The sequence below is a fragment of the Bombus pyrosoma genome, linkage group LG2 (assembly GCF_014825855.1).
Source record: "Bombus pyrosoma isolate SC7728 linkage group LG2, ASM1482585v1, whole genome shotgun sequence".
Lineage (NCBI taxonomy): Eukaryota > Metazoa > Arthropoda > Insecta > Hymenoptera > Apidae > Bombus > Bombus pyrosoma.
Window position 1 is genome coordinate 7,801,168 of NC_057771.1, and position 13,340 is coordinate 7,814,507.

General features: G+C 45.4%; 1 protein-coding gene across 10 annotated transcripts in view; it reads left to right on the top strand.

Annotated features, from left to right (window-relative positions):
* LOC122576234 (protein dead ringer) overlaps positions 1-13,340 on the top strand; it is a 318,271-nt gene that overhangs the window by 274,229 nt on the left and 30,702 nt on the right. The gene's annotated exons all lie outside the window — the stretch shown is intronic.

The following is a 13,340-nucleotide window of genomic DNA, read 5'->3' on the forward strand; positions in this document are numbered from 1 at the left end:
CTGGGAAAAGGATGAATTTTGTCACCGCGGAAATTACCAGACGTTATTCACGGTATAAACGCGAACGTCGGTTAAAGAAACGAAGCACACGTGCGACCCGCATCTCGTTTCCTGCACACGTGGATTCTCGGCAGACTTCGCGCCTAGCCGCATCCGAACGCCTCGTAAACGTCCACGTGGTTAAAAGGTTCGATAATACGTTGCATCTGCCTCCGTTAGGCGGGACGAAATTAGCTTCTAAGCTGGTCGAAACAACGGAACCGCAAAGTCTTTGTCCTTTGTCCGCTCTAGAGAAATAAATCCAGTTGATTCCGTCGTAGACAAAATTTCAATTTTGTTTTGGCGGTAATTTAATCCATTAAGCACTGCGTATAGTACGCGTGATATCATACATTTTTCCCTGTGGTCTACCGTTACGCGTATTCGACGAGCAGCTAGATTTTTCGTACTATCAATTTGTGTTCCGTAAAGGTAGATTCATCGATCTATGTCTAGTCGACAACCGATACGGAAGAATTTTTACAGGGAGGCTACGTAAAATTCGATTAAAATTCCATACAGATACGACGAAATGGGAAAGTCTCTAGAATCTATTTACGTTCGAATAATATGCTTAGTTTCTAGATCTAACGTTCCTTAAGCAAATTGCAAATTAGCAAAGGGTTTTAGAAAAGAATCCGTATTCTAAAGCAGAGGCATAAATCTTCGTACACGGATGATAGTTTGTCTGGCATCTTTTTTTTTTTTTTACGAATCGAAAGATCGAATTATTCGGAAACGTTGTCATTTTAGATTTAAATGGTCCATTTACTACCTTTGTATATGAATATAACCTTTCCGTGCGTTAATTCTTCTATGAACAACCGTTACACGATAGAATTAACGAACAAAAGACCGTAGGTGTCTCTGATTTTCTGATAATAAGAAACCGTTGACAAGACGAATGGAAGAATTAAGTACAAGTTGAAAGACCGGAAACACGAGCTTCTAATTTTAAACTTAGTGACCCGACCGTCAACAACCATTCGCGCAAAGCACCAAGCGTCTTCTGTTTCCTCCCTTTCGAACGATAATATTATCGCGTCTGTCCCCGTGAAATATTTGGAATAGATGGGATCGTTCCTTCTGGTAAAATCAATTAAACGGGTTTCCGTGCACCGATGTTCACGAGAGTGGTGGAGCGATTAAACGTACAACAAAGAGCGTGCAGAGGGATGGGAAGAAATACGAGGGAGAGGGCAGGGTCGATCGTATTTCAGAAATTATATATCACACGGACAGAAGTGTGCATCGTTGCTAGTATAAATTTCCAATCACCGCCGATTGATAGTCCGATGATGCGATCTTTACGAGGTCGATTAAAATCGTGGTTCGAAAAAAGGGGTACGACGAACAGCGACCAGGGAATATAAAGGAGCGTATCAGGGGGAAGAAGCCCGAGCGAAAAGACCAGGGGGAACCACCCCCTGCGGGGCCCGTTATTGTGCCGACGCGAACAATGATTCGACGTTAACGCGATTCATAACACCTCGGCCACGTCTGTAGATATAAAAGACCATTCATCACATCCCGCTACATTAGTCGAGCCATCGACGATTCGTGTTTGTTATCGACTTACCCTTTCAGCCAGGCAAACCCATCTCGTAGTTCGCGCGCGACGCCAATCAAATTGATTACCGTGAATCGTCTCGAATCGAACGAAACCTGTTAATTTGCCAAACTGTAAAATTTATTAAACCGCGAAGGCCCTTGGTGCGATGCAAGTACGATTGAAAGCTGACAATTTCAAGATCATATCGCGTTATACGTGGGTGGAAAGTTGGATAGTAAAATTCCGATTCACTTATGTACGTACCTGTATGGATGGTTATTTATGAAAGTCTCGGTATGCTCTAGAAAGGATTGCTTTTATTCAAATAAATTGGCTATGTTATCGTGTTACTACTCTGGACGTATAAAAATGGTCGTTGTTAAATCTTCGATATTAAATCTCCACTTCTTTCACCTTCTACGCTCTGCAAAATTCTAGGCTTCGAGAAATTCTACAAATATTCTGTAACGTAAATCATCGTGTTTATAATTTTTTTAAGAATTTTTCCACGATACTAAATAAGGAAAAGAGATTGCGAATGAATAATTCGAATTTTCCCTCTACTCTCTGGATCAAGATAGACGATGGAAACTTGGTATGAGATGTTATGCGTGTTATGCACGGTGTGTGTATGAGATATTCTCTTCCGATACGCATTGTATCGAACGATCCATCGCCAGATAAATTCGATTCGATTTAATTGGCTGCGCCCTTTATACAAAGATTTCTGCACTAGCTGTAAATGACCAATTTGTAGATATTATCGTTTTAACTGGTACCGAAAATATACGTGTTCTATTTATAGCACTGGACCATAGAATACCATTTTATTACACTATAAATCAATCACACCTGTATATTCCTTCCACCAACCAGCTTTCCAACCACGAACAGTGCGTTGATTTGTCCGCTGGAACAACTCCGGGCAGCAAAAGTACGAAGAACCGGGACACGGTCTTCCACTACTGGCAATAACGATGGGATTATCTTAATTAACGATCGTAAAGTTAATCATCGATAGAGAGTTTTAGTCCAGCATCTTTATCGCCGCGGCCACGAAAGGACACCGAGCAACCATTCCGCGAGCTACTTATCTCCGAATGACCTCTAAATTCAGCGAGGTACTTAATAGATATTACGAGCTCGTTTCGCAACAAAGTGTCCGTTTCGTTCGTATATCAAACGCGCCGACGAGCCGAAGCGGAACACACAAATTCGCATAAGCGGAACATAATTGACGACGATAAGTTCGGCCCGCGGGACGATATCCGTGGAACCGGTTCGTGTCTACCGACGACACCTTACAGATCTATCGAAACATCGTAGATTTATTTCAACGCCATTCTCGTTCACAGACTTTCGTTTCCTTTGTTTTAAGCGACCACTTTGCCCTTTCGATAAAGTTGCGTAAGATCTGACACTCGTGCAATAATGCGAATATATCGACACCGATCTGTTCCTTCTCGCGAACCTAGTAATATGGAATGGAATTTCGTATTTGTTATACTGTCGCAGAGAAGAATATCGGGAATCTTCCAACGCCGTCCCACAGGAATGATACGCGAAACCAAAGAACATGCATCGATGTTCAATTTCATGTAAATCATACTTGCGGCGGATAATACGACTTTCTATACGATCTACAGGCGTATAAAATCTGGAGCAAACCGACATTTTCATAAATTTACTATACGAAAAGTATCATTTTGAACGCGACGAGTACGACTGGTTTCTTCGATTCAAACAGTTCGATTAATTTTACCATTGTCCTTTGTTACCAATTGCCCTTACATCGTCGATAGCAGCAAGTCCTTAGCATTGGACGTGTTAATCGATCACATTGTTTGCCAACATGGACGAAATCGAATGGACAGAACGAGACAAGGAGGATAGGAAGATCGGTGACGGTGGTTGTGGCGTCTATCGCGAGGGAAGGTTCCTTATTTATCGCGCGTATTGCTAGCACCTCTCCGGGGCCGACCGTTATAAATCTCAAGCCATTTAATATGCAAATCCCGGCACCTCCGACAGCCCGAGGACTCCTCTCGGCTGGTTTTTTTTTCATCGCGAACGAGTTTCAATCGCCGATGTAATTCATACTGCGGCGGACGACCGCGCGAGAGCAATGCCATTCTCTGTCGAATACGTTATTATCTTACTCCTCTGGGCCCCAGTATCCTCCGCACCCCGCGTCTTCCTCGTCCAGGATGTTTCACGGGCCGGCCGGTTACGCGCCAACACTCCCACGAGAGCTGCCCCGCTTAATGATATCCGCTCAATTTCATCGAACACCGATAAGCCTTGCTCGATACAATATCTCTCGGGTTCCGCGACCATTCTTTCTTCTTCTTCGATTCTTTTCTTCCAGTGGCATTATTTTATGGATTTACGAGGATCTAGCGGAGACGGCAGGAAATTATTCAAATTTTAATTCTCTCGCACTTGACGCGTATCTGCTACATCGTACTTTAATCGATTACGAATCAAGCAGTAGTTGTTATAAATCGATCAGTTCAAACTTTGAAAATAGAATTCGGATCTAAGTTGAAGAAATAGCGACGAAAGAAATATCAAGCGAATCCTTGGAATTCATTTACATGGTCGTAATATGAAAAAACAGAAATAATTAAGGTAAAGGCACATTGTTTTGCATTCCGCAGATACATCTCTATGAAAATTTCTGCGAAAGTTCTAAATACGAAACGTTTCAACTTACGGATACGCTTATTGGTTATCGTACCGATTCGATCGCCTGCGGTAAGACTTGATAAACTCGTCCGTCTGCATTCGCGAACGATTTATCAAACGCGCGACTGCTGACCGTTTAATCGGGTTATTTGTAACGATAAAAACAACAGCAGTCGTTCGATCACCTCTGTCTCGAATCAAATAGAACATATCGCAAAATTTTGGTAACTAGTTTACGCGTACCATAAGACGAAAAAGGTCAGAAATCGCTGATCTTGATCGTTTAATTCGTTCCCTGTGCACCGCTAATTGCTCCATTCACTGGAAACTTGTTCGGACGTCGTGGACGTCACTTGGGAAGAACGTCTTCTTCGTTCACGTCGATTTCGATATCGCATGTGCGACGACCTTTTCCTTTCGTTTCTATTCATTCGAACGACACAAAACAACGTCGCGAACTTTCTCCTAGACTTGCGAGAATCGTGCATCTATCATCGAGACGCGAAACAGAAACGAGAGTCCGAGCGGCAATGCTCCAAGAGGGCAAAGAGGCGAGAGTGACTCTCGGTTGCAGAAGTGCATTGCACCGGGCGGGGTCGCGCGTCGCGTTACGACCGCCTCGAGAAAAATGCCTTTTTACGCGACGCGGGTAACGCATTAGCGCTAAGGAACACGTGTTCGGCACGAACACTTTTCGTTACACACTTGTGAACGGAGCACGGCGTGCGTGCCGTCTGCGTACACAACGCAGTCTCGCATAGGTCTCACATAGGCCGCATGTTCGCTCTTTTCATCGGCCGATACTTTGTACTCGTTCGCGGATTACCGCGCTCGACGTTTCAACAAAGAAATAGGAAAAAGAGCCGACCGTTTCCCTTTTCTTTGGCACACGTTCTATACATAGAAGCTGCGTGCCTGAATGGCGCCTGTTCTTACGCCAAGATTGGAGTTGGAATTCGGTTAGTACTCGTTTCTACGTTTTATTCGTTATTAACGGATGTAACTTCTAAGGTGAATTTAGCGCGCGACTGTAATAAAATATTTTTCTTAAGAGTGCGCGTGGAAATTGGGCGACCTTGTTCGACAAGTAATAGATGGTCTTCTCGTGTTCCATCGATTTATACGTATTTTACAATGCCTAGCTACCAGTCAACCGTTGGCTCGTGTTCGTTTGGACCACAGTATTGATAGGATTTACCGCGAGGATTAAGGAGAGTCTTTTGCTTAGCGCGAAACGTTGGAGGAAACGAACAAAGAACGAAGATTTATCGAGGAAAAGTACCGATGAACAAGGAAGACTTCGTTGCTATCAAAGAATACGAGGGCGTTGTTTTACGTTAGCGAAGATGACGACGAGTAAAATTCAACATTTCTGTGTATTTCTATCCGATTTTCACTATCATCGTTATATATCGCTTTATTTCCACGATTATTTTCAATGGAAACGTTACAAGAAGAACAGAGCGGAATTCGTATCCGGGTTAATTTATTTAGTTTATTAAATTAATATGTAGCTTTCGAACGATAGACCTTCGATAGAATATGATGCACGTTATAAGATTATTTGTAATTAGTTTGGCTTCCATGTATCTGAAATATCGAATTACACACGAAGAAACGAAGCCTAAGGATAAGGTGCATGTCGCTGACGCCAATCTGGGTAACCATATTACATTTCAATCACGTGAGGATTGCCTTTCTCTGGGAAACGTCATTGAAAGTCTGTTTAAAGTTCCCGTGATGCAGGGTAGTTAGGTTTCGCGTTATTTAGGAACTAGTACGGCTCGTATCGACTCGTGTCCGCGACAGCGCACGTTCATACGTTAACGAACGACCCGCCGTTGCATTTCCATTCCGCGGCGCGCACCAGGCGACGTGATTCTTTTCTCTTCTCCCCCAGGCTTTTTTCGCCTTTTTCTTATTATTCGGTATTTGGTGCCGGGAGCACGTTCGTTAGCCGTTACTCGATAACTGCGCGTCGTCACGGCACACTGCGGCTAGCTCCAACGTTGACTTCACCTCGCAACAACGTAAGCTACGTTCTCGCGAAAATAGTTTCCTTCTATTCTTCCCTCGGACATTGTACCAATCAAGTACGGTAGAAGCTGGTTTATTCGTTCCTTCTTGTACGAGCAAGAATGCTCAACTTCCACCGTATGTACGTTAGATATCGTTCGCAAGTATTCGCACGTTTTAGCATCGTGCATCTCGATATAAATTAATGGGAAACTTTGTACTTTTCTTCCAATCGTTCGTTCGAAAATTGACAAACGGTGTATTAAAATTTAGTATTGCACAGTTTCGAGTTTCGGCCATTCGGCCAGTGATAACAGTCTTCTTTACGAGCTTTGGAGAAGCTGCCTCATCCGATCTCTGATAGCCTATATTATTACAAACTTGGTAACGAACGACAGAGCTTTAGATTTTGATCGAATTCTACAGAGACGAGAGTGAAGGCGACAGCGCACGATGAAAGAAACGGCGATCAAGGTTTCGTGGTCGCGTTAATGCCTTGGAGCGGGAATTAAAGGCTGAACGAAACGGCCGACGAAACGGGCAACAGTCTCTCGGAGGCTTTATTACGTAATAAATATTAAAATTCATACGGGTTGCACCTCTACCGAGAATCGATCTTCGACCGGTCCAAAGGGACGGCTATAAAAGTCCGGAGGAGAGAGACGCGCTACTCTGTGCCGAAAGGCAGCTCCTCTCTCGTACGACGCTATTTTACTTTTATTCGAGCAGATCCATTCTCGGACGGTTTACGATCCGTCCTGCCATCGTGCGGTCTCTCGCGCGGCTTTGTGAGACGCGAGACAACCTTGCCAGAAAGAAAAACTTCAAGGAATTCAGGCCTCGTTGAAATCCGCTCGAGTAATTAAGAGATTTTTGGAAACTACGAATCGGTGGGTGATTTACGATTATTTCTCACAGATATATATCGATGTATATCGTTCGTCGCGATGTTTCGCGAAGTTTCAGTCGCGTGTTAGTATCGATCTTTAGAACGACAGTCTGAAGACAATCACTTCGAAGTACCGTTTGGCCGAGTAGAAACAACGTCGCAATTATTTTATACTACGACGTTCTTCCTAAGATAACCAACATCCACAGGTTTCATATCGTTTCTGCAACCGCCTGATCGATAGCATAAGACGTCTTATAAATCTCCTTATCATCCATTTTTCCACCCTAATCCATCAAGGAATCATCTTTCGCTCACCCGATCAAACAGGAAAAATGCCGAGGTTTCCACAGGATCTAAGATTATTATTCAAATCCCGAGCAAACTGAATTCCTTCAACGGTTGCGAAAGAACACCCTCGCTTTCGGATTCACCGATCCGACAATTGAATTCGCAAACATAGCGGTCGAGACGTGGTACCGTTACGGCACCGTGTTTCAGTAGTCGAGACGGAATTAGACAATACGGAGCAAAGGCGAAGTGCTGCGAAGAAACCGTAGGTAGAAGAAATCGTAGGGAACGAAGAGTCTATCGATCGATCGGTCTCGTTCCCGCCGCCCCCGGGACATCTCGGTTTCTACCTTTATTTGTATCTGTGCGAGCCGCTCCAATGTCGTTTTATCGCGTTTACGACCTTGTCGAGCAAATGTACGAGCCGAGCGTGGACGTTCGACGACGACAGACAGAGTCAATTCAGCTTGTCCATAAACACCCATCCACGTTTACCTCCATAAAACGAAATAAAGTCCTAGCGCGCGCATCGACGAGAGTCCCGACGATGGGCGGACTTCTCCCCGTTCCCGCGAGTGATGGATTTCCTCTTTGACGGATCGCTCGTAAACCTCCTCTAAATGTTTTCTCGGAAACGGCCAGAGAGAGAGAGAGAGAGAGAGAGAGAGAGAGCCAATACGGATTTCCAAGCGAGCACGCGGATACTTTTCTCTCTGTTTTTTCTCTTTTCATTGGCTACTCTCCTCCTTGTTGGATCAAAGATCAGAGTGCTTAGGGCCACCCGCTGTTTTTAGTGGGTCTTAAATCGGGATTATGTCGGGATTACAGGATCCTGCGTACGCTATCGTTTCTTCTGGTAGCGGCCAAAGGATCGTATGGAGCTTACAGCGAAAACGATCCTCCTACAATTCTTCTGCTTGTCTATCATTCTCCTTGGTCTTGGTCGCTACCTTTACAAGTTTTATCGTAAGATTCTTAACGTCGTTCCGTTAACTAGATTTTTATACCTTTATGCCAAGTTTATTCGTCAAATATATAACAGTTGCCAAATAACATGGAAACCGAAAGATCAACGAAAATAAAATTATTACGTTCTTTATCTGTATATTTGATCGTTCTGACGGTACCCATCCACACCGTAACAGTGTTACCGTAACAGTGGCACGTTTAACGATAATATTATAGTTCTTCTCGATACGGTAGTTTACGGACGAGACGAGCTTATTTTATTTGCCAAGTCAGGTTCCAGTAACGGAGTTGGTGGGTTCGAAGGGGTTGCAAGAGTCGAGTCACGACGAGTATCGTGCATTTTCGGGGTTATCTCCTCCGTCACGAGACGGAAGACAACGAAGACGCATGTCGACCGTTTCGGTCGGTGCCAGGATCGTTTCGCGAAGAATTCGCAAATTGAAAAAACCCGAGTCTCTCTCTCTCCACGCCGTTCGAGCTCCCGTTTCGTTTAATTGCTTCGCACGGCCGACTCGTTTCTAGCATCGATCATTCTCCCGTTCTGCCTTTCTTTCTCTCTCGTTCTTCCTTTTTTCTTCCGCCGGTCGTTTGCAAATCAGAGAAACGTTGGTCGATCGTCCTCGCGTTTCCGAGAAGTTTCGTGATAAGTCGACGATTAGCGGTTCCGGAGAAGCGCGGCGGCTGGTCTCGGCCTGGCTACGAGGAAAAGGGGTGAGCAATCATCAGCAATTATTCGGAATCCCAGCATATAACGACGTGCACCCTCTGATTGATGCCCTCCAGGCGATCTGGCCACTGAAGGAGGATCGCGTTTTCGTGCAGAAGCCCCGAAATTCCTTCGACATTAATTATTATAATGCGAATCGGATGAGATCTGACCGTACCGCCGACATTCCGAGACCGGTAGCCCGGCTATCGTTTTCACGCAAACGGGGAATCTCGTAAATCGTGTCATTTTTTCACAGAATCACCCAGGAATTTGAATAGTTTCCCTGCCAACCTAAATCGCTCCATTCGTTTCGCAAGAGAGAATTATTCTCTGAAACTCTCCTTAAAACTCTTCTATAAAAGTCGACTATAGTGGTAGACTCGAAGCGCGGTTTACGATAATTCGTTTATACTCGTCTGCGAGCAAATAGTAGTAGGATCGCGGATGAAAACCAAGGGCAAGCTCGAGAACGAGCACGGTCGTCCTCTCGAGGGAACCGAGTCAAATCGCGCGTGTGGCATGAAATTTCGACGCGAGCAGAAAAGAAGAAACGGACGACGTCGCGGCACACCTGTCCAATTAGTTGTGCGCTCGTGCTCGAATTCGACCTACATTTTCCAGCGGCGGACAAGTGACCGGGTAGCTTCCAGTATCGGTGAACGAGAAAGGAAGCGAGATAGGAAAGAGGAGCGAGAGAGAGTGTGTGAGAGAGAAAGAGAGAGAGAGAGAGAGAGAAAGAGAGTCGGCACGGTTCTCCGGCACGTTCCAGTGCTATAGATAGCTCGCGCACGCGAGCCGAGCGAAAAGCATTTAGCAGGATGACGTTCGCACATTCTAGACGTCTCGACGCCGCGCCGGCCGTTCTCGCCGATCATCCGTTACGTTCCAGTGACGTAATTGTCGAATTCTTGCTCCGACAGTCTGCCTCCGTTTCTCTCGCCTTCTCGCTATCTCTCCCTTTGCTTCGTTTCACCTTCGTCTCTCCCTTTCCCTCTCTTTGCTTCTCTCGCGTATCCAGCACGCTTAGACGCCTGGAGATGGGTGACAAGAATGATCGTTTGCAGCGAGACGATTGATTAACGACGAACCGTCGAGTTTTTCGCGATCGGGTCTCCACTTTCGTCTCTGGATAATGTCGCCTCTGTCGAAGTTGTAAGAAGAAAATACCGAAGAGGGAAAATATCGATGCGAGGGAAAGAGGGAAGAGGCGAAAGAAGCGAAAGAAGAAGGGGAGGAAGGTGGAAGAAATCGGAGAACGGGTTCCGCGTTCTGCAGCCTCGACGCTGGCCAGGCGTGGGAAGTGAAATACGAGCGTTGTAGACGGCCAACGGCCATTTCCATCCTGCCGGTTTAGTATTGGCGGGCCACTAAGTCTGAACTAATTTGCTTATTAATATTTCACAACAGCGCCGATCGCTCTGGGGGTTCTTGATATATCGTCTCCCCCACCTCGACTACCGGACCCTCACCCTCTGTCCCGGTCTTTTCGTGTCTTTCCTCTTGCGCTCGAACCTGCATCCACGTTTCTTCGCTCGCCTTCCATTTGTTCCCAATTGGAGTCGTAACTTGGAACGCAAGCTTTGTCGGTTGGACCAATGAAACCTACATATTTACCTTTTAATTTGTTCCTGACAAATTGTGGCCAGCAGAGAATATATTAAGTCGTCTTGAAAGTTTTCACGGTTTTCGATGTATCTGATTCTTTGTAATATATTTCAAGCGTTCTAGAAACGTTGTTGAACGTTTTATATCGTTTTATATCGTACGTAGTATCTACTATGCTTATCGTAACTTGCGCCTCTTTCCTTCAAAAATCGTTTAGCGTGCTTGAAAAACGACATATAACAGTGGAGACACAAGTACTGGGAACACGATCGCCTAAGACTCACGTCAATTATATAGTTGTTGAAGTTTTTCTTTATCTCCCATATGATATTATGTAATTTTCTACGATAGTTTCTTTGCAATTACTCGACAATTTTTCTCGATAATTCCTTTCATTCGCAGATCGCGTACAATCATGATGTGCTGGCAAAAGCGTATAAAATACCACCAAGATCGTTTCAAATGAAAATCTTCGATTTCGGTAGAATCACATTCGTGCGAAACGATCCGAGTTTGAAATTGCAGGAACTTTCATCGTGTTTATAAATTTAACCGACTGGTTGGCTTTTAGCGCGACCTACTCCACTAGCACAACCCTTATACTCAACACGATTCATTTCACTCGAATTTCTATCAAACGTTTCTATTCTTTTCTTCTTCTTTTTTCCCCTTTCTTTCTCTAAGAAAAAGTTAATCTCCCAATCTCCAAAAAGTTAATATCACATTCTTTATCTCAAAATCGAACGAAAAAGTGATCTGCGATCTCGCTCTACGACCCATCATCGATCGATTGAATCGGTGAAAGCCGCGCTACGTTGAAATCGCAAGCGTCGCGGCTGATCGTTCAAAGCTCGTGGAATCGTCGTTTAATGAGCTTTCCGTGCAAAGACACACGAACGACCGGGTTACGTGTAGGCAAAAGGTTCTCGACGAAGATAATTGCCGCGCGACGAGCTGGCTCGCCGCGATTAACGTCGTTAAGGCTCACAGCCGTATCGGCTCGTTTACGATCCCTGACGAATCCACGTCGCAATAGAGAGGAGGCGGCGAGCCGCGAGAGGAGGCGGCGCGGCGTACGCGCATGACCATGCGAGTCCGGGGATATTTGGGTCGTGACGGTGACCGTCGCAACGACGGACTTAAACCCTTATTCTGGCAGAATGACAAGCACGAATCGAAAGTTATTTCTGCGTGGCCAATATATAGGTTGATTTACGCCTGGCATCGGACAATAACGCGACCGGCCTGCAATATCACGGCTCGCGTTGGTATTTTATAACCCTGTAAATAGCCGCGAAGACGACGTTGCTTCTCGGAAGCTTCGATTCCCGAGAACTCGACCCCCCGTTCGAATCGCCTACCAGTTCGTAAGTTAACGTTCGAAGTCTTCGTTTCTTCTATCGATCGTTCAACTCCAACGAAGATTGTCGTTGATCCTTGTCGAACGGACGAACTTGATGCTTTTACTCGTTAAACGTAAAAGGTGACAAAGTTTGCTTTTTAACTTTGCATTAGGAAAAAGCTGTACGAGCAACCAGCCATGCAAGAACAGAGTACCGGTTAACGTGCCATTTTACGTCACATCAAAGCTTCGCCACATTGTTGGTAAGTGCCTGGCAGCCCTCCCAGTCGTGAATCCACCGCGGTCGCGATCGCGACCGAGGCCACGGGTACCAGCCGCCTCCAAACAAACCATCACGACTCCAAACACTTACTCGACAAACTCGCCGTCGTCGTCGTCGTCGTCGTCGTCGTCGTCGTCGTCGTCGTTGTCGTCGTCGTCGTCGTTGTGGTCGTCGTCTCTATTTCCTTTCTTCTTTTTTTCGACTCTGTCTCCGAGAAACGAAACGAAGGCCGTGGCTGAATTCGTGCGGAACGAGCTCCACGTTTGAAGAAACGTCTCCAGAGAGCTCGTTAACTTTGATCAAAACGAAAATTTTGATACGTGTTTGGCATCGTCCTTCCAGTGCCTCGAGGTTCACCGAACCAATGAAACTTTGGTTGACGAAACAACGACGATACAATATATCGTTGGAATCGAAATCGTAGCAGAATCCACATCGATATCTTGGTAAAAACCAAATAAAATCCGGTTTACCTGAGTTTAGTAACGCAAAGGCTAGCGCGACAGCAATTTGGCATATCAAACGAACTCGTAAAGTCTATCAGGCGACTCGTAGCAGCGAGCGTTGGGTCGATCGCTTTATTGCGATATTATTTGGGGATTTTATTATCGTGTGGCTAAGAAACGGCCGTAATATAGGTCGCGAGTCGGCCATGCCATAGAGCTGCGAGCCCACCCAGGTCGTCGCTACTCTTACGAGTTCTCCGTGGCCAAGGAACGTGAAAGAAGAACTAGAAGAACGCCGGGCAAAGAAACGACTGGACGAAGACGGACGACGTGGAATTATTCCTTCGCGTGCCACGCCCTTACTACTATCGTGTTTTGTCTATCTTCTTCTTCACGGAGTTTTGATCTACTTTGCCCGGAAACATCGTCGTCAGACACAACCGCGGTGACGCTCGGTGTAGGCGTGGAACGGGTAGGATTTATTATACTATAGATACTAATTTCAGTGACA